At 40.2% G+C, this 20,342-nt stretch overlaps 1 long non-coding RNA gene across 1 annotated transcript in view; it reads right to left on the bottom strand.

Annotated features, from left to right (window-relative positions):
• Positions 1 to 1,356: 1,356 nt before the first annotated feature.
• Positions 1,357 to 20,342, bottom strand: part of LOC145547407 (uncharacterized) — a 71,172-nt gene continuing 52,186 nt past the window's right edge. The window contains exons 3-4 of the long non-coding RNA XR_014083814.1: positions 2,104 to 2,274; positions 1,357 to 1,623 (exon numbers count right to left, since the gene is read on the bottom strand). This is a non-coding gene — a long non-coding RNA (uncharacterized LOC145547407). The remainder of the gene's footprint in view (positions 1,624 to 2,103; positions 2,275 to 20,342) is intronic.

The raw sequence follows: 20,342 nt of genomic DNA on the forward strand, positions 1-20,342 counted from the left end.
TGTCATCTATGGGGTGGGAGACATGACAGTACAGTGGATATTTTCACCCAGAGCCCCCAAAAGATCTAATCCCATTTCACTATTTTCCAGGGTTTCTTTTCACTCATCTGGCAGTTGTCCAAGTTCCTAAAGTATATATGCACTCATCCTTGGACATGTTATGAGACCTTTAGATCTCTTCTCTTCCTGTATGCATGGCACAAAACAGGCACTCACAAAAGTTAGACCCTGATGCTAGGAAAGGTTGAGGGTAGAAGGAGAAGCGGGTGACAGAGGATGAGATGGTTAGATGGCATCACCGATTCAATGGACATGAATTCGAGCAAACTCTGGGAGATAGTGAAGGACAGGGAAGCCTTGTGTGCTGCAGTCCACGGGGTCACAAAGAGTCAGATATGACTTAGCAACTGAACAACAAAGGCAAGAAACTCCTTTACACCAGGGAGCTGATGACTCTGAGGTCCTTTGCTATACAATGATCCCTGGTGTTACTGCTCCAGGGCCCTTCTCTTAATAAGGAACTATGGACTCTAGTGCAGCCTGGCCTGGGAATCAGGGTACATAATGGGCCTCTCAATGCTCTTGCTACACTCTAGGAGCAGGAAATGTGATGACAGTGATGCTGCTCAAAAGTTTCATGGGTTATGTTTCCCTCAATATGACTACATCTTTTCAGTCCCCTCACAGGTCAGCTGCCTACTATAAACAGCACCACTCAAGATCCAAAAGACATCATTAGCAACTTTAACAAAGGTGGTAAACTTCCAGATCGTTTGATATTTCTTTCCAGGCAGACTTCATTTGCATCTTGTAGATCCTTATCAGTTGGCAGTAAATACAGCTTGCAAGTGAGCACTGTTGACAGTCCCTAAATGTATTCTGTCACCGTCAACATCTCAGTGTGTAATATATCACTTACATCTATATGTGTACTCTCCAGGGCCTGGTAGCTCCACATCCAATTTAGATAAGCCACAGGAAAACAATTTCCCTACCAAATGGGGGGAAATGAAAGATACCATCTCCAAACAACTAATGCAAAATGAAGTTATAAAAATGTGGTAAGATAAAAGGGAAGTTGTCTTTACCGGATAGAGAAGGTGGACATGTTTTATGGATCTGATTACCAGAAATTCTAATTAGTGAAGAATCTCATAAAAAAAGCTTCCTCCGCTCCCCATTAAGGAGGCAGGGCTCAGTGATAAAAGGAATCTTGGGTGCTATGGATAGAAAGAGGAAAACTAATCCCTACATTTTAGTTCCATTATCTTATAGTAATTTACTCTTTAACTACTCTCATTATTACTAAATGCAAGTTCACGTGCCCAACACAGTGAGGCCAAACAAATCAAAATGTCCAAGTTTGAAACAAAGATTTACTTCAGGGCTAGGCAAGGAGAACAGGTGGCTTGTGCCCCCCACTCCCCCAAAAAAGCTAGACCCCTCCAAAGGGTTTCAGTAAAGCATTTTAAAGACAAGGTGAGGGAGGGACATAATCGGTTGTTGCAAACTTCTTGGTGTCGGAATCCTTTGTTCTTGCAACTGTCCATACAGGTGAGGTCATGATGCTCCTGTAACCTCCAACAAGACAAATATTATTCTCTCTTCTGCAACTTTTTAGCACTGTATGAAAGGAAAAGTGTTATTCTCTTAAAGATCAGAGTCTTGAGAATGGGCTATCCTGTACATTTCAGGCTATAGGCAACATTCTTAACTTTAAGTGAAGGCAATAGAATACAAAGGTTAAAGTAAAAGAAAATTCCAACATGGAGTCCCATTTGTTCTCCCTATTACATCATCTAGCTTCATTTCAAACATGTCAGAGCCAAACAATAATTATTGTTAAGTCTCAGGCTTTCACAAACAACTCATAGGAGTGTTCCTCATCTAAGATGAACAAGTAGGTGGGAACAGTTCGTGTGAAATGCCACCACCTTCCTTCCATGAAAGGGTTCAGGGTACAACTGTCTATCACTGTATGAACATGAAATTGTAGATTTATTTTGTACATTTTCTTCTTGGCTATTCTATTAAAAATTATTCTAAAATAGTAAACAGAGCAAAATGCTCTATCTATAAATGAAAAGAGATTTTTGTTTATACCCCTGAAGTTGAAGCTTTAGCGGCAGAGGTCCAAGTTGGTGTTACAGGTACAGCAGACATATGTAGAAAGCAAGAGAGACAGGAAGTGAGTGGTCATAACTGCAGAGACCATGAAGTCAAATCCAGCTCCTCTTGACAGTTAATATCAATTTCTTCCATCTCTCCTGGGACCTGTTTTCCAGGAGTAGAGAAACAGGGAAAGCTTCACGGACTCTGGTTGGAAGTGTGAACCAAGCCAGACTCAGTTATAATGAGAGTCAGTATTGCAAAGGGGAAAGAAAATAGCAACACATATGCATAGAGATGGCATCATATTTTAGGGGTGGGGCTGGGGTGAAAATAAGAGGCATTAATGCTACAATGGGATAAGCTGTGCTCTGAAGCTGGAAAAGCCAAGTGAACTTTCATACAGGGACCTCCTCTCCCCAAATAGACATTAGTACTGAGGGGGTTTCACTCTCAACCTCACCTTCATTTTCTCAGCTACAAAATGGAGATGATGACAGCTGCTTTCTCATGTTATTGAAACAATCAAATGGAAAATAGTTGCAGCCCAGTGTGTTGCCTCTCATGAGCAATCAATAAACTTAGCTCCTTCTCCAACTCATCAAGCCTAAGCCCGGCTCTGTGTCACCAGGAAGCTAAGCAGCTCAGCCCTCTAACTCAAAAAAAAATTCTTTCCCAAAGGACAATTGACAGAGAAAACACTGAGCCAGGAGTCCCGCAAAAAGGAGGCTAAGCCTCTGGTTTGCAAATATTTTTAAGCAGCTTAACTGCTTCTTGAAAGAAGTCTCACATAAAATACATTCAGATCTAAGCTGAAACCTGGCTATTTGCCTTTCTACTCATCTGCACCCAACTTCACCAAGAAAAGCCCTCAGCAGAGCTCAAAAAGCTCGGACTTGATGGTTTTCACTTTCCCTTTAATCCTATAAACACCATTCACCCATTTTGCATGTGTTTTAGGTTTTTTAAACATATGAATGTTTCTCCAATAGCTATAATTGAAATAAAACTTTAAGCCTTAAATAAAATTTGAAAAACACTGAGATTTTACCATTAGAAATTCAGTCCTTTGAATCTTGAAGTCTCTTTGGTTTGTTTGCTTTTTTTTCAACTTTTATTTCGTACTGGGGTATGGCGAATTAACAAACAATATTGTGATAGTTTCAGGTGGACAGCAAAGGACTTGGCCATATATATACATGTTTCCATTCCCTCAATGCCCCCTCCCATCCAGGCTGGCACATAACATTGAGCAGAGTTCCGTGTGCTATACCGTAGGTCTGTGTTTCTTATCCATTTTAAACATAGCAGTGTGTACATGAAAGACTTTGAACTTTTTAAGTCAACTACAAATTGCAAACTCCCTTAAAAAATTGGTACCATTTCTGTTTTAACCACAGGGATTTTGACTAGTCTGTGAAGACAAGGCCCAGACTGCCCAAAGGAGAGGTGCTCAAGATAGAAGAAGAGGAACCAAGAGTAGCAGAAAGATAGAAGTGAATGAAAGACTCCCTTAGTCTCTGAATAAGCCTGTCATTTTACTCTCTGACTCTTCTGTCATTCCCCAAAGAAACCTTTTGATGTATAAAACCCAAAGATACATTTTGATGTATAAAATGAAACTTATTCCAAAATTTTCATTGTCTTATTATTTAAGGCAAAATGAGTTTTAGATGTTATTTCAAAACTAAAGAGGATGTTTATTATTCACTGTCTTTGTGCTGTTTGAGTACATTTCTAAGCACCATTTATTGTCCTAGAACTTTATTACTTATGAAATACATGTCTTGAGTACATAAACTATGACAAGTGATAACTCAGAATAGGAATGTTCCATAGAGGGATTTGTGGCAGGCCTGTAAAACTGAGAGTCATCTCTCTTTTCCCTGCCATGTGGAATCAAGGGAAAAGGCTCATGAAGAGGAGAGTGGGCATGTGACACGGAGTAATTTCTTAGTCACTCCATGTAGAGATGCATAATTATTTCCCCCAAAGCTCCCCCTTTTTGCTCCCTCATGATAAAGGTCTTTCCTAGTTATTATGCCATGCGGATTCTTGGGATAATAGATGGGGTAAAGCTGTGCCCATCTTCTTCCTGAATATGATCTCAACTACGTATCCCAAAACTTGGATTGCAAACGGTGACAGTCTGTTCTGGTCTGATGTGGCATGTGTGTGTATATGTGCTCAGTCATGTCCAAGTCTTTGCAACCCCATGGACTGTAGCCCACCGGGCTTTTCTGTCCATTGGAATTCTCCATTGGAATACTGGAGTGGGCTGCCATTTTCTCCTCCACTAATGTGATACATGTGTGCCTAAAAATCAATGTGCAACTTTGTGCAGTAAAAGTTACAGGACTCTTGGGGAAAATGGAGTTGGCAACACAGCAAAAACCTTTATCAGTGACACAAAAACAGAAGTTAGGAAATAAATAAAAATGATATCCCAGCTTTACACATCTTAAATGGTTAAGGAAAGCATAAATACAGCAATAAACAAGGCCCTTTACCTTGAGAAAGACCTCAAGTTTGCCAGAGAACACGGATGTTGGAAGGGTTGCAGTTATAAGTTATTGTGAAGTGGCACAGGGTGGGTTATCTCAGATAGAATACAAAGGGCTGGATGGGGATAAATGTGACTCAGAGCACAGGAGTTGCACTCAGGGAGCTGGTAGGTATATGTGTACTTTCTGTGCCTTATACGTCTCCATTCAACAGAGCACAGCTTCTGCATTCACCCAGTGTTTATGGTGGACAAAACTATGCATAAGCAAACACTCAGTTACATTGTGCTCAAAATGTGCTCTAATATTTCAATTGTGTTGGAGCAAATTTGCATACTCAAAACAAGAACTCATTGCATCTAGAATCTTTAGATTGTTATCTCTCATTGTCACCTTCCATTCCACTTATAGAATAAGTTATTCTAAACACAAATCTCATTTTTCATTCAAGATCTCTCCAAAACAAACAAACAAAATAGACAATCTAGAATAATGTGCAATTTCTGAAGTGTATAATGTATAATTTCTGAAGAATAATGTATAATTTCTGATATTAAAGAAAAGTAGTTTGGAAAGATAGCTAACAGTAGACAAGCAGGGGAAGAATATGAACTAAAGACTAACCCAGACTTAGGGTACCCAGATACCTAGCCCTGTATCTCAGGGAAGGATTCTTGTTTCTAATGGGGTCAAGACAGCAAGGAGCATGCAACAGGAAGTGTCACTTGCTGCACTGATTATTAAATTGAAGAGTTTGGGGACATGCACCAGATATCTGTCCTTTTTTAACTTGTTAGAATCCCATCCATGAATTTACCTAAACCTTTCTTTGAAGCTTCTAGCTATCTTCAGGAACACTGTCATACAAGAGCTGAGCCAGGAACACAGTAACTGGGGCATTCTCTCACCATGTATTTAGTTGAGTAATAGCCATGTGCAAAGCCACCTACATAGAAAAGAAGGCTAAAACCCCATTCTCAAGAATCTGGCAATCTCTCTGCAAGCCTCTCTGGAGCTTTCAGCCATCTTCAGTTGCAGAGTTTCCATACCCTGGGTTGACAGCCTCTTCTCACAAGTATTTCTCAACCACTGGTATTTGGAGTCATACAAATATTTATCATGCAGGAATGTCTTGGGCATCACTGGACAATTAGTATCCCTGACTAACACTTGTCAAATGCCACTAGTGCATTCCAATCACTGCAAACATCCAAAAGGCACCCCCTGGTGCTGGAGAAGGTGTGGAGAAAAGGAAAACCTTCTACACTGTTGGTGAGAAGGTAAACTGATGTGGCACTGTGGACAATGGCACAGAGGTTCCTTAAAAAACTAAAAGTAGAGTTTCCGTATGATCCAGCAATCCCACTCCTTGGCATGTAACCAGACAAAACTATAATTCAAAAAGATACTTGCAACCCAATATTCTTAGCAGACACTGTTTAATATAGCCAAGATGTGAAAACAACCTAAACGTCCATCAACAGATGATGGATAAAGAATGTTTTATATATATACAATGGAATATTACTCAGCCATAAAAAAGAATGAGACAATGTCATCTGCAACAACATGGATGGACCTAGAGATAATCATACTGAGTAAAGTAACTCAGGAAAAGACAAATACCATATGATATCGCTTATATGTAGAATCTAAAATATGACACAGATGAACTTATCTACAAAACAGAAATAGACTTGGAGTTGCCAAAGACGAGGATGTGAGGGAGGGATGGATTGGGTGTTTGGGAGTAGCAGATGCAAACTAGTATAAAAAAAATGAATAAACAACAAAGTCTGATTGTATAGCACAAAAAGCTATATCCTATATCCTGTGATAAACCATAATGGACAAGAATATGATAAAGAATATATATAATGTTTAACTGAATAAATTTGCTGTATAGTAGAGATTAATACAATACTGTAAATCAACTATACGTCAATAATTTTTTTTAAATACCTCTCTCACATGTTCAAATACATCTGGTAGGGTGCAAAGTCCCCAGCTGGCCCCTCACTCAATTTCCTACTTCTTTCTCCCTGAAGACTTAGGCTGGCCCACTTCCTGAGACAATACTCCAACTGTTTCCATTCATTCACCATGAAGAAAACACAGCTGCTTAGGTCCAGAAGGAAAAGACATTACAGCAGGGAAGAGGAGAAAAACAGGAAACATCAGGAAATGGGGTTCCTCGCCTATTTCTTCAGTCTTATAATCCACAAAACTTTAATATCTTTTAATCCTCAGAATAATCCTATAAAATTGACTTTGGTAAGGAAATTGACTTAGACACATGTTCTTGATCAGGTTTAGGGTTAGAATCCAGCTGTTCTGATTTTTATTCCTCTGTTCATTTTACTACTGCTCATTGCTGTTCCCTAGGGATGGGGAAAGAGCCTGAAATCTCTTTTGCTGACAGCTGGCTTCCCTGTTCGAGGTTCAGTGATAGCTCGAGTTTGTCATGGACACTGTTCACGAAATATTTCCAGCTCTCTACCTTCAGGGGCACGTGATGGTATTAGACTTCCAGCCCATCTCTGGTTCTTCAAGGCTGCGTGATTAGTTCTAGTCAATTACCTGTGAGCATTGAATGGCCAGTTCCAGAAATTCACTCTCTTTTTCCACGACATAACAACTCCTAGTATTCAAAATGATATGAGTCCAAAAGGAAGAAAATTTTAGACAGAAACCACTGCTGACCTGAAGTGAACAAAGAATATAAGCAAGGAAAGTCATTTGTTGTAGTAGATAATTCAGATTTGACGGTTGTCACTTAAGGTTGATGTGTCCTATCCTGACATCAAGTTTCCCTCTTCCCCCCATCTGCCCATGATTAGTTCTCAGACATTTTGATTGAGTAAAAGAACTAAGATCCATCCCTACATCACACACACTCCTACACACACACACACACACACAGGGCTCAGATCATCAATTCCTTGACAACCAGTGCCTCCTCTGTACATCTTGTTCATGATTTTTAAATCTGAATCATTTCACTTCTGACACTCTTTTCTCACTACCTTTGCAGCACTGACCATATTACAGATTAAAATTGTCTCTAAGACATTCAGTTATTTCTTTTATTTCTCTCTTTTCTGATTGCAAACCCTGTGAAAATAGGTAACATGCCACATTCAACTCTGTCAACCATAAAACCCAACCCTGAGAAAACAATACACAAATATTTGTTAAATAACTGGCCTGCATAATCTAGTGCCAAAAAAAGGGGGGAGAAAAATGATCCAAGAAACCTCATTTTTTCTCCAACAATGCTGAGAAGAATAAGGAGAGAGGAGACACACAGGTGGAAGGGAATATTTATGGAAATATAATGCATACAAAAAAGTTTGGAAAGTTAGAGGAAAGTATAAACATATAATCAATTACCACCACAATATTGAAGGAGTTTTTTCCTTTATCACCAGAAAAACTTCTCATTAATTACATCATGCCCCATAAGTTATACTTTATCTGCTATCAAATAAAAGGCTTTTTATCTCTTTCTGGGTCTATGAGCAACAAAAATCCAGCTCCTAGTTAATATCTGATGAATACTGGGATGACTCCAGAGGGAACCCGCTCAATAATCCAATACCTCATTTCACTCTCATCCTACTCAGCGATCCCAGACTTCCGTTGCTGACAAAGTGAAATATAATATTGATCTAGCACTGCATTGTTCAGCCTCCTGAATCTTTGGGGGTCATTGGCTGGCTGATAGATTAACACAAGTGTGATAATCACTTTGAAAGTAAACTGTCAAGTGTGTGTACCATGCAAGATGCTGTACAGAGAACTCAAGGAAATTGGTTTCTCCCCAGAGGGGGAGGTGTCATAGAATCACATTTAATAAAACTCAGACAAATACTGGAGAAGCTCAAGTTTATCACCAAAGCTTACTATCGTATGCATCCTCTAGGACAAGGAGATTCTTATCCCAGGCTCTCAGCTTTGGAGATCTTGTTTCCCTCAGTTTGGTGAAGATTCTCTGAACCATAACAGAGATATTAACTTGAGACTAAAGTAATCATGCAAGGGGAACATTGTGCCAGGCACAATAGCACACAATTGTATATGCATCACCTTGGAAAAGTGATTTAGTGGTTATGAAGACAGACTTGAGAACTCTTGCCAGACTTCAAATCACAGTTTTCAATTTATTAGTAGAACAAGGTATTTAACCTCTCTGTGCCTACTTCTTCAAGGGGGAAGTTAGCTTTGTTGTGAAGATTAAACGAATTAATTTATGAAAAATATTTAGATTGACGTCTGCCATGTATACTGTTCTCAAGTACTATTTTGTATTTCATTAAAGAGATAGAGAAGGAGACAGACCTAAACAAAGATACCTATAGTGTGTGTGTCTCTCCCTCCCTTGTCCTCCCACCACTGTACAGGCTCATTCCTGTCTGACTCTGCGACCCCAAGGACCATAGCCTGCAAGGCTCCTCTGTCCATGGAATTTTCCAGGCAAGAATACTGGAGTGGATTGTCATTTCCTTCTCCAAGGTATCTTCCTGAACCAGGGACGCAACCAGGGTCTCTTGCATCTCCGGCATTGGCAAGTGGATTCTTTACCACTAGTGCCACCTGGTGTGTGTATGAGTACTTAAATATGTTGGTAAAGAATCTGTCTGTAATGCAGAAGACCTGGGTTTGATCCCTGGGTCGACGAGGAAGATCCCCTGGAGAAGGAAATGGCAACCCACTCCAGTATTCTTGCCTGGAAAATCCCATGGACAGAGGAACCTGGCTGGTCACAAGTCCATGGGGTCACAAGAGTCGGACATGACTAAACCAAGTGACTAAACCACCAGTATGCTTACCTGGGAAATCCCATGGACAGAGAAGCCTGGGAGGCTATGGTCCATGCGGTCACAAGGAGTTGGACACAATTTAAGGACTAAACCACCGCCACAGATGCACAGTGAGATTAGTATGACCAGCACACCCATTTCTCAGAACAGAACCCTAAAGTCAGTGAGATAACAGGAGCAAGTTTGCAGTGAAATCAGAATTAAATAACATCCAAAATTTTTTATGCTAAAAAGGAAGATATTCATTTTTTCCACTATGCATGACAACAGTATTTCCTGTTCTCTCCCAGTTTTGCTGATGTCCAATATTATAACATTACACATCCTATTACACAGCAGTAATAAATGATACATAGAGAGGAATTATGATATTTGTCATCAGTGATCTCATCTAAAGATATTTTCCTCTTTGGGTGCTTTTTTAAATTAATTTTTATTGGAGTATTGTTGCTTTACAATGCTGTGTTGGTTTCCGTTGTACAGCAAAGTGAATCAGCTATACGTATACATATATTCCCTCTTTTTTGGATTTCCTTCTATTTAGGTCACCACAGAGCACTGAGCAGAGTTCCCTGAGCTGTATACTAAGTTTTCATTAGTTATCTGTTTCAGGTAATCCCAATCTCCTAAATCATCCCACCCTCCCCCTTTTCCCCCTTTGGTCGCCATATGTTTTTTCTCTACATCTGTGCCTCTATTTTTGATTTGTAAATAAGATCATCTCTACAATTTTTTTCTAGATTCTACATGTATGCGTTAATATACGATGTTTGTTTTTCTCTTTCTGACTTACTTCGCTGTATATGACAGTCTCGGGTCTTTCCACATTTCTACAAATGATCCAAATTCATTCTAAAGAACATATTTTTAAATAATAGGCATACTGTCAATAGATATTTATTATTCAACAAATATTTATTGGGTACCTACTCTGCGCCGGGCACTTCGCTAGGCGTTAAGCTGTGGGACTCTGTCCCTCCAGCCAAAACTGGGCAAAATGATGAAAGAAATTCATACCCAAAATGTGCTCTTTGTATTCTTTCAATGATGCTTTAGCCAATAAAGCTATAATCCTTCTACCCTCCACCCTCATTCTTTTTTTTAATTTATTTTTTAACTGAAAGAAAACTACTTTATAATGTTGTGTTAGTTCCTGCCATATGACAACATGAAAGTGAAAGTGAAGTCGCTCAGTCCTGTCCGACTCTTTCCGACCCCATGGACTGTAGCCTACCAGGTTCCACGGTCCATGGGATTTTCCTGGCAAGAATACTGGAGTGGGTTGCCATTTCCTTCTCCAGGAGATCTTCCCGACCCAGGGATTGAACTCAGGTCTCCTGCATTTGTAGGCAGATGCTTTACCTTCTGAGTCATGGAAATGGCAATCCACTCCAGTATTCTTGCCTGGAAAATCCCATGGGGTCACAAAGAATCGGATATGACAACATGAATTAGCCATAATTATACATATATCCCCTCTCTCATAAGCTTTCCTCCCCTCCCCCAATATCACCCCTCTAGGTCATCACAGAGAGTCAGACTGAGTTCCCTATGTTATATGGCAACTTCCCACCAACTATTTTACACGTGACAGTGTATATATGTCAATTCTACTTTCTCCATTCAGCCCACCCTCTCCATCCCTCACTGTGTCCACAAGTCCATTCTCTACATCTGCAACTCCATTCCTTCCCTGCAAATAGTTTCATCAGTACCATTTTTTCCGATTTCATATATATGCATTAATATAAGATACCTGTTTTTCTCTTTCTGACTTACTTCACTCTGTATAAGAAGCTCTAAGTTCATCCACCTCATTCCCACTGATTCAAATTTGTTCCTTTTTATGGCTGAGTAATATTCCATTGTATTTATGTACCATATTTTCTTTATTTATTCATCTGTCTATGGACATTTAGGTTGCTTCCATATCCTGGCTATTATAAATAGTGTTTCAATGAACATTGGAGTATATGTGTCTTTTAGAATTTTGGTTTTTTCAGGGTATATTCATGCCCAGGCATCCTCACTCTTATACCTCTCTTAAGTAGTTTCTCCCTGGGCAGCATTCTAAAGACCTTTCCATATCCTCAGACCTCTTGCCCTGTTTCCCTCCCTTTGCTAAGTGACAGCAAGCTACTCTGGTTAAATTAGATGACAATTAGTTCTCCTCATAAAGAAAATAGATTAGGAATCAGTTAGTGTCCCAAAGGTAAGTTCAATCTAAGGTTTTATGGTGACAGCGGAATAGATTTCTAAACTGGATTATGATTTGACTCTTCAAAATCTAAGAGAAGTCAATATGCTAAGATCATATTCTTGAAACTGACTCTAGTGCTTGGATTTCTGACTATAGTCAGCTTAGAAGGAGAAGCCATTGGACAGAATTGAATGTTAGGGGTTACATAGCTTCAGTGTCTCTTCATCAACCATGACAGATGGCCAGCCTACTCTCTCAGAATCTCTCATGGGGTCCATTTGAACTTGACAAAGTTAGATGCTTAGACTTGCTATATGCTCTTCTGGTAACAGAAGAGAATCTCTCTGTGGTGGATTTGATCCCAATTCTAACTCTTAAATAGTAAAATAGGGAAGTACTATGATGAGTTGAAGGCTTCCCTGGTGGCTCAGCAGTAAAGAATCCACTTGCAATGCAGAAGACACAGGAGACTCAGGTTCAATCCCTGATTTGGGAAGATCCCCTGGAGGAAAGCATGGCAACCCATTCCAGTGTTCTTGCCTGGAGAATGCCATGGACAGAGGAGCCTAGTGAGCTTAAGTCTACAGAGTCACAAAGAGTCAGACCACATATGATGAGTTAAAGACAAAAATGAAGTTCACACAGTTAAGTAAAGCCAGTTTTAATTAAGTAACCTCACCCTTTTCCTCCAAATACTCTAATGACCCAATCCTCATCCAGGTTAGATAACGCTCTGAGTTCTCAAATTGATCCCTTATTTCCTCTAAGCATGTTTGAATCTCTTTCCTTTTCCTCCCAGGCAAGTTGTTAGGAAAAGCACCGGCTTACTGTCTTCCTTCCTCACCTCCCTTTCACTCTTCACTCTTCAACTGATGGCAAGGTCTGTCTCCCACCTCGCTTCAAGACCTTTGAGTGCATTTAATACGTCATTTTATACTGCTGCTCTTCTATTCTATGTAAATTGTATGTGCATCCTCTCTTTGAGCTTTTTTCAAAAACGCAGCCTTTTTGTTTACATTCCTAACACTAAAGCTATCCTTGTCAGTCCAGAGATACTGCTTCTCAAGTTTCTATCATAGAGTTTGGCTACCAATAAAAGCAGGAAAATGAAACATTAGTTGGGAGTGGGCAGTAAGGTGAAGACATGTTTTTTTTTTTCAAAAGAGATGTAAGAGATTTAGCATCTTTGATACTGGAAATGATCCAACAGAAAATGAGAAAATTAATAATGTAGAGAGAGAGAGTTCTTGCAGGAGCAAATTTTTCACAAAGGCAAAAGTTCACAAAAAGCAATGAGTTAAGGGGAGAAATTTAATCTTTCTCCAGAAAAATGAGAGATCTTAACCTGACAGCATCTGATATCCTGAGTAGTCTTTTAATAATTTTTAATTTTCACCAAAAAAGTTCTTTCATTGTTATCATAGTTTCTTTCAATGTGTCTGTACACAAAACCATTCAATCAGCTCACCCATCAAGTCTTCCTAAAATGATTGCTTTCACGTTGAGAAGGGTAAAGTTCCCTCTAGGGCCCCACAGAGTTGGTTGGTTCACTCAAAATAGAGTGAAGCAAAGCCTTTGCAGTCTCAAGTTTACTCCAGTTGTCTGTGAATCCAGAAGTAAATTTTACCAGCCTCCCTTCCACTCCTAGGAAAAATCAGATCAATGGTTCTTATCCTTTGCCTCTGTCATAATCACTAGTGTGTGCTTTCAAACATTCACATTCTTGTGCTCTTACCCCAGTCTTGATGAATCAGAATCCCCAGGGAATAATGGACACAGGACAAGATGTAGGCACATGATTTTTTTTTTTTGCAAACTCCTCCAGCTATTATTATGTGCTCACGTCCATGCTCAACCGCTAAGTCTTATCCGACTCTTTCAACCGCATGGACTGTAGCCCATCAGGCTCCTCTGTCCATGGGATTTCCCAGGCAAAGAATATTGGAGTAGGTTGCCATTTCCTCCTCCAGGAGATCTTCCCAACCCAGGGATCGAACCCATATCTCGTGCATCTCCTGCATTGGCAGGTGGATTCTCTATCAGTGAGCCACCTGGGAAGCCCATTATTATGTGCACTGAAACTCAATCCTCAATAAAGAAGCACATATGATGGTCTTTATATTCCTTTTTTTTCCATTCTTGCTTTTCATAAGCCTGTGTGCCAGCTCTGTGTTCAGCCTCAAGTATACAAGGTTAAAAACCATGGTTCCTGCCCCCAAGGAGTTCATAATATAAACGGAGAAAAAATGGGAGCTAATCAAGGGCAACTCAACACTGTGAAGTCTAGTGACCAAGATGGTCCAGATATGCTGAGGCAGGATATTCAAACCCAGCTCAGAGCATAAGATACCCACAAAGGCCAGGCATATTCTTGAGATGAGTTCTAAAGGATGAACAAGAGTCCTCTAAGAAATGTCATGAAGAAATACAAATAGATATATTTCTAGTTTTTAAATAAGAAGATTTTATTTGAGGGAACTCCCTGGCAGTCCACTGGTTAGGACTTCACACTGCCACTGTTGCAGGTGCAGGGTCGATCCCTGGTCAAGAAACTAAGATCCTGAAAGCTCTGTGACACAGCTCCCAAATTCTTTTGTTTGAAATTCTGCATTTAATTGAACAAATGCATATGTGAGTTCAAAGCTTAAAATTGTTTGAAGCCACTAAGTCACTTTGATATCCCATCCCCAGCCCAGAAGTAATAGCTGAGGGCCTAATCCACCCTAACTGATGAGAGACATTAAAGGGACCATAAGACACACTCCTTGTCCTCAGACATAGGATGGATGGCTTTGCAGAAGAAGGGAAATTTCAGTTCCACCTTGAAGAGAACAAAAAAACTTAGTTGGAGTAGAAAGAGAAAGATTGAGGTGGGGGAGGTCAGGAAAAGCAAAATTTACATCCCGAGTGGAAACATTATATTCTGTCTATGGACATAAGAGGCAAATTAACACAAAAGTTTCTTTTGAAACTTTTGAAAGCTCAGAGGTGACAATGAAGACAAATTCCTCTTTAACGGACAGCACTCCCACCCCTCAATCAACAACCCTTCCCAAGGGGCCCTGGCAGGTCTGGCAGCTGGAGCTGAGTTTCACAGGGGAACTGACCTTGAATTACACATCTCCAAGTTCAACCTGATTTTTCTAGGACAGACTCAGCTTTGTGGGAAATCAGTGAAAACTGATTATAATAAACTGCATTACATAGGAAATAAGCTATTTTCACAGGGCAGAGTTAGCTAACTGTAGACACAAAACTTTGTTAATCTAGTTGCAAACATCCTCTCTAAAAAAAAAATTGTGTATAAATAGAAACTTGGCTTTAAAGAGTAATGGGAGGGAGGCCTCACTCTCTTCTGCATTGTTTAGATTGCTTTTGAATTCCTATGTGCAATTTTGGAAAAGTGCCACAGCTTGGCCACTAATAAAAATACATGACAGACAGTTAAAGACACCCTTAGGAAATAGATGACACATTCAGAAAAGGTGACTGAGGACAGTATAAAGGGAAGAATAAAGGAAACCAACAAGGGAGGTGAATTACTCTCAGGAGACGGAGGAAGGGGTTACCAGACTCAAGGGGTTACCTTGAGTCCTATAGCTCAAGGAACACGGCCCCTGCAAAGTTGTGCCATGCCACGGCAGAGAAGGACCCAGGGGAATAAATGCCATGACTACTAGCTCCCTGCGCAGAGCTCCTGCCAGCACTTTCCACTGGTCAAGCCAGAAACCAAAGAGAAAGCAAAGCCCACTAACATCAGCCATTTATGTCAGTTCCTAGGGAGCAAAGCAGATTGCGAAAGACAGAGGGTGAATTTTTTCAGATTATTTTCCATATAATCCATTATAATATTCAATATCTTATAGGTTATTGTAAGATATTGAGTATTATTCCCTGTGCTATATAGTAAATCTTGCTGCTTAACTGTTTCATGTACAGTAGTTTGTATCTATTCATCCCATACTCCTAATTTATCCCTCCTCCTCCTTTTCCCCTCTGGTAGCCAGCTATAAGTTTGTTTTCTATTTCTGTGAATCTGTTGCTGTTTGGTAAATAGATTCATTTGTCTTATTTTATAGATTTTGCATGTATATCATATAATATTTGTATTTCTCTGACTTACTTCACTTAATATGATAATCTCTAGGTCCATGTTGCTGCAAAAGACAATTTTTTTTAATTGCTGAGTAATATTTCATTGTGCATGTGTGTGTATATATTCACATATAAAACATTTTAAGCCAATCATCTGATGATGGGCGCTTGGATTGTTCCCGTGTCTTGGCTATTGTAAACAGTGCTGCTATGAACATTGGGATGCATGTATTGTTTTGAATTATGGTTTTCTCAAGATATATGGCCAGGAGTGGGATTGAAGGATCGTATGGTAGCTCTGTTTTCAGTTTTTCCAGGAACCTCCATACTGTTCTCCATTATGTCTATACCAGTTTACATTCCCACCAACACTATAGGAGCGTCCCCTATTTTCCACAAAGTAGAGGGTGGATTTGAGGAGCCAAGAGAGAATAGACAAAGGATCAAAATTTGACTGTTGGCTAGCCATGAAAGCTGTCTTTCGGTATTTGAAATTTACATCGTTGCATCCCAAATTTATTCACATGTAAGCCTCTAAATTGTCCCTCTTTGAGCAACTACTATGCTCTCACCCAGAATTCCAACAGCTTGCCAGCTTGTGAGCTGATCACATACCCTGCAGCCCCTCTCCCTCCCTTGGCTTTTAAAAATGCTCTGCTGAAATCCTTCAGGGAGTTCCAGGTATTCTGAATATAGGCTATCGGTTCTCCTTGCTCAGCCCTGCATTAAATCTTTCTCCGCTCCAATCTCCAGCATTTTGGTTTGTTTGGACTCACTATGTATCAGGCACACTAACTTGCATTCAGGATATATAATGGGGATGCGTTCAAGGGACATACCAGGTTTGCTTAACCATTATTTCTTTGCTGGGAAAATTATCAATCAGAACAGAGGGCAAGAGACCTTCATAGAACCAGGACACATCTTTATGCGCCAGAATTTATTATTAGACTGTGTCCCCGTAGATCATTTGTGATTCTTGGCAGGCAAGTGTTATACTGAAGTCTCTCCACTTACAGTGACTAAAGGAAAAAATTTTGTAAGATTTAATAAGCATACCAGCTTCTTTAATGGTTTTTCACATGTGCTCAGATACTGCCATCACAACATAAAATTCAAGATTCTTTTGAATACATTTCATGCTTCTTTTTAATGATCTCATTAGACAAATCAGATTTTTGGTGAAGCAAGGCTAAAAAAATTAATCTTACAGTGATCTATGGTGTCCGGTGATCAGATAGTACAGAATACATACTTTTAAAATTGCCAGTCTATTACAATAATGAAAGAAAAGGCACAAAAAGAATAAGAGCAAGATATTTACCTTACCCTTGAGGAGTTTTATAATCTAGGTGTAAAGATGATATGATAATATAGCAGTGAATGATATGTACTTGCTCATAACCAAGAAATACAATGAAGTGGGGTGTGGGAGTGGGGTGGGGGGGGCAACAATGGCTTACAGTTAGAAGAATAAGATTGAGTCCAGTTTTGTTTCTTACTTGCTGTGCATCTTCAGAACAGTTACCTAATTTCTCTGAGCTACTGAGTCCTGCTCTAGAATAATAGCTTCCTTACAGAGTCATTTTGAGAATCTAAAAGAGAAATAATGAGTGTGGGGGGAAAAAAAAAACTTGATAAACTATAAACCTCCATACATACAAATCCATTCACTTCACAGACTTTATTGGAAACTCACTGTGTGCCAAATATCATTCCCAGCATTACAGAGATACTAAGATTTAAAAGCTATAGTGCTTTCCCTCAGAGAAGTCAATGAAGCCAAGTGTGTCGGACAGACTCCCTTTGGAGGAAGGTCTGGGAATCATGAGAACAGAGGTAATAAGAAGAATCAAGAAAGGAGGGAGGGACCTGAAACACCTAGGCCTTAGGATATGTACAGTATAGAGAGCTGCTCAATGAAAAAAATGTTGCCTGCCACATTAATAAACAAAGGATGTTGCAGCCATCAAGCCATCACATTACAGCCACCCTGACGTGAGCCTTGAGGAAACTCAAGATAGAAACAGGATGCCACCATCGAGCCATCAGCCCCTGCAGCCACCCCACAATGGAGCATCCTGAGGAGACTCACAATGAGAAAGCACAGGATGCTGGCCCCAGATAGCTGGGGTGCATGTCAAAGGACTGACTTCAGTGAGCCCAGCCTCTTGCATCTTCCCATAGTTAGAAAAGCACTAAATTCCTTCACTTGAGATGTCTGATTTTCTTGAATCAATATAAATCTTTTAATGTTCCAACTACCTGGTCTTTGTTGCAAAAACTCCTATATCTCCTGCCTCTCCCTTTACCTCTTCAGACCACTCCCTCAGAGCTATTTGAGAAGCTGCGTTCTGGGCGTTCTCAGTTTTGTCCATCAAATAAAACATAACTCTCATCTGTTAAGTGGTGCAATTTTTTTTTTTCAGTAGACAGAATTGGGAAGAAATAAGAGGTTTTTAAGGCAAAGAGGCTGTATATACTAGAGATGGACAAGTTCGGCTTTTTTTTTTTTTTTTTGAGTGCAGATCCTGCCTGGAAGAAAGAAAATAAACTGTGTGTCTACTTTGAGACCAGGATTATTGAACTCAACCAATGCAAAGTAAAATAGTTCAATTATTCAATTAAATTAAAGGTAGCATTTTAAGGTAAAAGCATATGAAGCAAAAGAATCTGCTGACCATGCTCAGATTTGGAGTGGCTTGCTCAGGCAAAAGGAGTTCATCTCAGAAATGTGAGTGGATATTAAGAAGTTAGTCAAAAAGAGAGTTTTAGAGGACATCTGTGGCTCAGTCCCCCTAAGCTGGCAAACAGACTTCATCTCAGCTGCCACTTCCCATCCACTGGTAGCACATGCCTGGAGCACCCCCTCCAGGAGAATGCTAAGGCTTTGTCTGAGCTCAGTGGGAGAGCCATGTTGTGATAAAATATTGATAGTTGCTTTGGGCACTGGATGGCAGAGGTGGAAGGCACTCAAGCCTTCTCTTTGCCAGGCCTGTTTATATCTGCCCCAAACCCCTCCTGAGACGAGCGCAAAGAACTGAGTTTCAGAATAATGGCTCTGAATGCTTTCACAGTCAGTTTCACTAGATTAGATTCAATAAAGCTGGAAAACCTTCATATCACCTACAATATTCACGAAAATGAAGAGTTTCAACTGAGCTTTCAGCAAAGCAAACCACTGCTTTCATTAGAACCTCCTAGTAGAAGTAGAGAATAGGTACTATAAATAGAGATTTTGCTTTTAAGTAGATAGCTCATCTGAAGATGTGGATGAAGGGCTGTTCCTGACCTTGGAAAGTTTACAGCCTATTGGGAGAAAACAATATGAAAACAAATAATGACATAATAAACTATGTGTTATATAACAACATTTTTCAAAGGGTTCCATGCCCTTACTTTACTTAGGTTAATTTGAAGGGCAGTAGTACAGAAAGGAAATACCAAACCCATCGTTTTATCTCCAGACAGTCTACATGCAAATGTAATATGTTTTCTAATAGGTCCTGGAGCAGATGACTTTATTTATTTAAAAGAAAATAGAGAGTTTTATTTGGTGGAAATGTTCAGGACTCTTGAGCCTGGGAGATAGCATCTCAGTAGCTCTGAGAAAGCTGCCCCAAGGAGGCAGGAGGGGAAGTCAGGCCATGTACAAGTTTGCAGCTAGGGAGCTGGCAGTCTGAACATCAAAGATCAGGTATCAAGTTAAGGAATTTAGCATTCTATGTATTGGAAGATGCAAGCCTCAGTGAATTCATTCCTTTCATATGCACCTTAGCTATCTGGGGCCAATCCTGTTTCCTTGTTCACCTTGCTTCTTGCATTCCCCCAGCTCCTCAGCAATCACCATGGAGGAGTGGCAGCATCTGCTGGATCACAGTTTGGGGAGTTCTCATTCACATTTGGAGTCTAGAAAGGGCTGATGGCTGTGACATTTCTTATTTATTAATATGGCAGGAGATATTTTCATTTCACAGGGTTAGTAGCAAGAGTCCCTCCCATTTTCTGTTGGTCCCATTTATAACCTCTGGCCCGGGAGAAGCCCTTTCTTACTCTCTTGCCAGACCGCCCCCAAATTCCTAGATAACCTCAACTCTAGAGGTGTCGCCAAAAAGTCAGACAGAACTTAAAGACTAAACAACAACAGAGTGAGAGCAGATAATTCACTGCGCATGTGTGAACTTCTCAAATGTAGATTTACCATGACAGCAGGTTACAGATATAGAAGAAATAAGTTTAAAAGAGCAATATTTCCAAAAAGGCACATTTTCCCTCTTCAGAATCATGAAGGCAAAATTCCCAGGGACCCAGAATATCTCTATTGTAGATAAGTGGGCTTTCTGATTCAGGATGATCAGCGCTGATCCACGGAGCAAGGGCAGTGGAGGAGGACAGGAAAAGGTCAGAGGATGAAGGACAGGAGGAGAAACAGATAAGTTACTGACCTGGTTGCTCCAGCAACTGCTGATCCAGCCTCTCCGCAGTGGCCTTAGGCCAGCTGGGCTGTGACTGGGTAGGGAACAGCCAGGGTCCAGCTTCAGCTGCCCCCTGGTGTTCTCAAGTGAAACAACGCCTGCAGCTTCTGGGTGCCTGTCTCAGGCAGAGGACAAA

Source organism: Giraffa tippelskirchi, chromosome 4 (assembly GCF_054371585.1).
Source record: "Giraffa tippelskirchi isolate mGirTip1 chromosome 4, T2T-mGirTip1v1.2.pri, whole genome shotgun sequence".
NCBI classification, from domain to species: domain Eukaryota; kingdom Metazoa; phylum Chordata; class Mammalia; order Artiodactyla; family Giraffidae; genus Giraffa; species Giraffa tippelskirchi.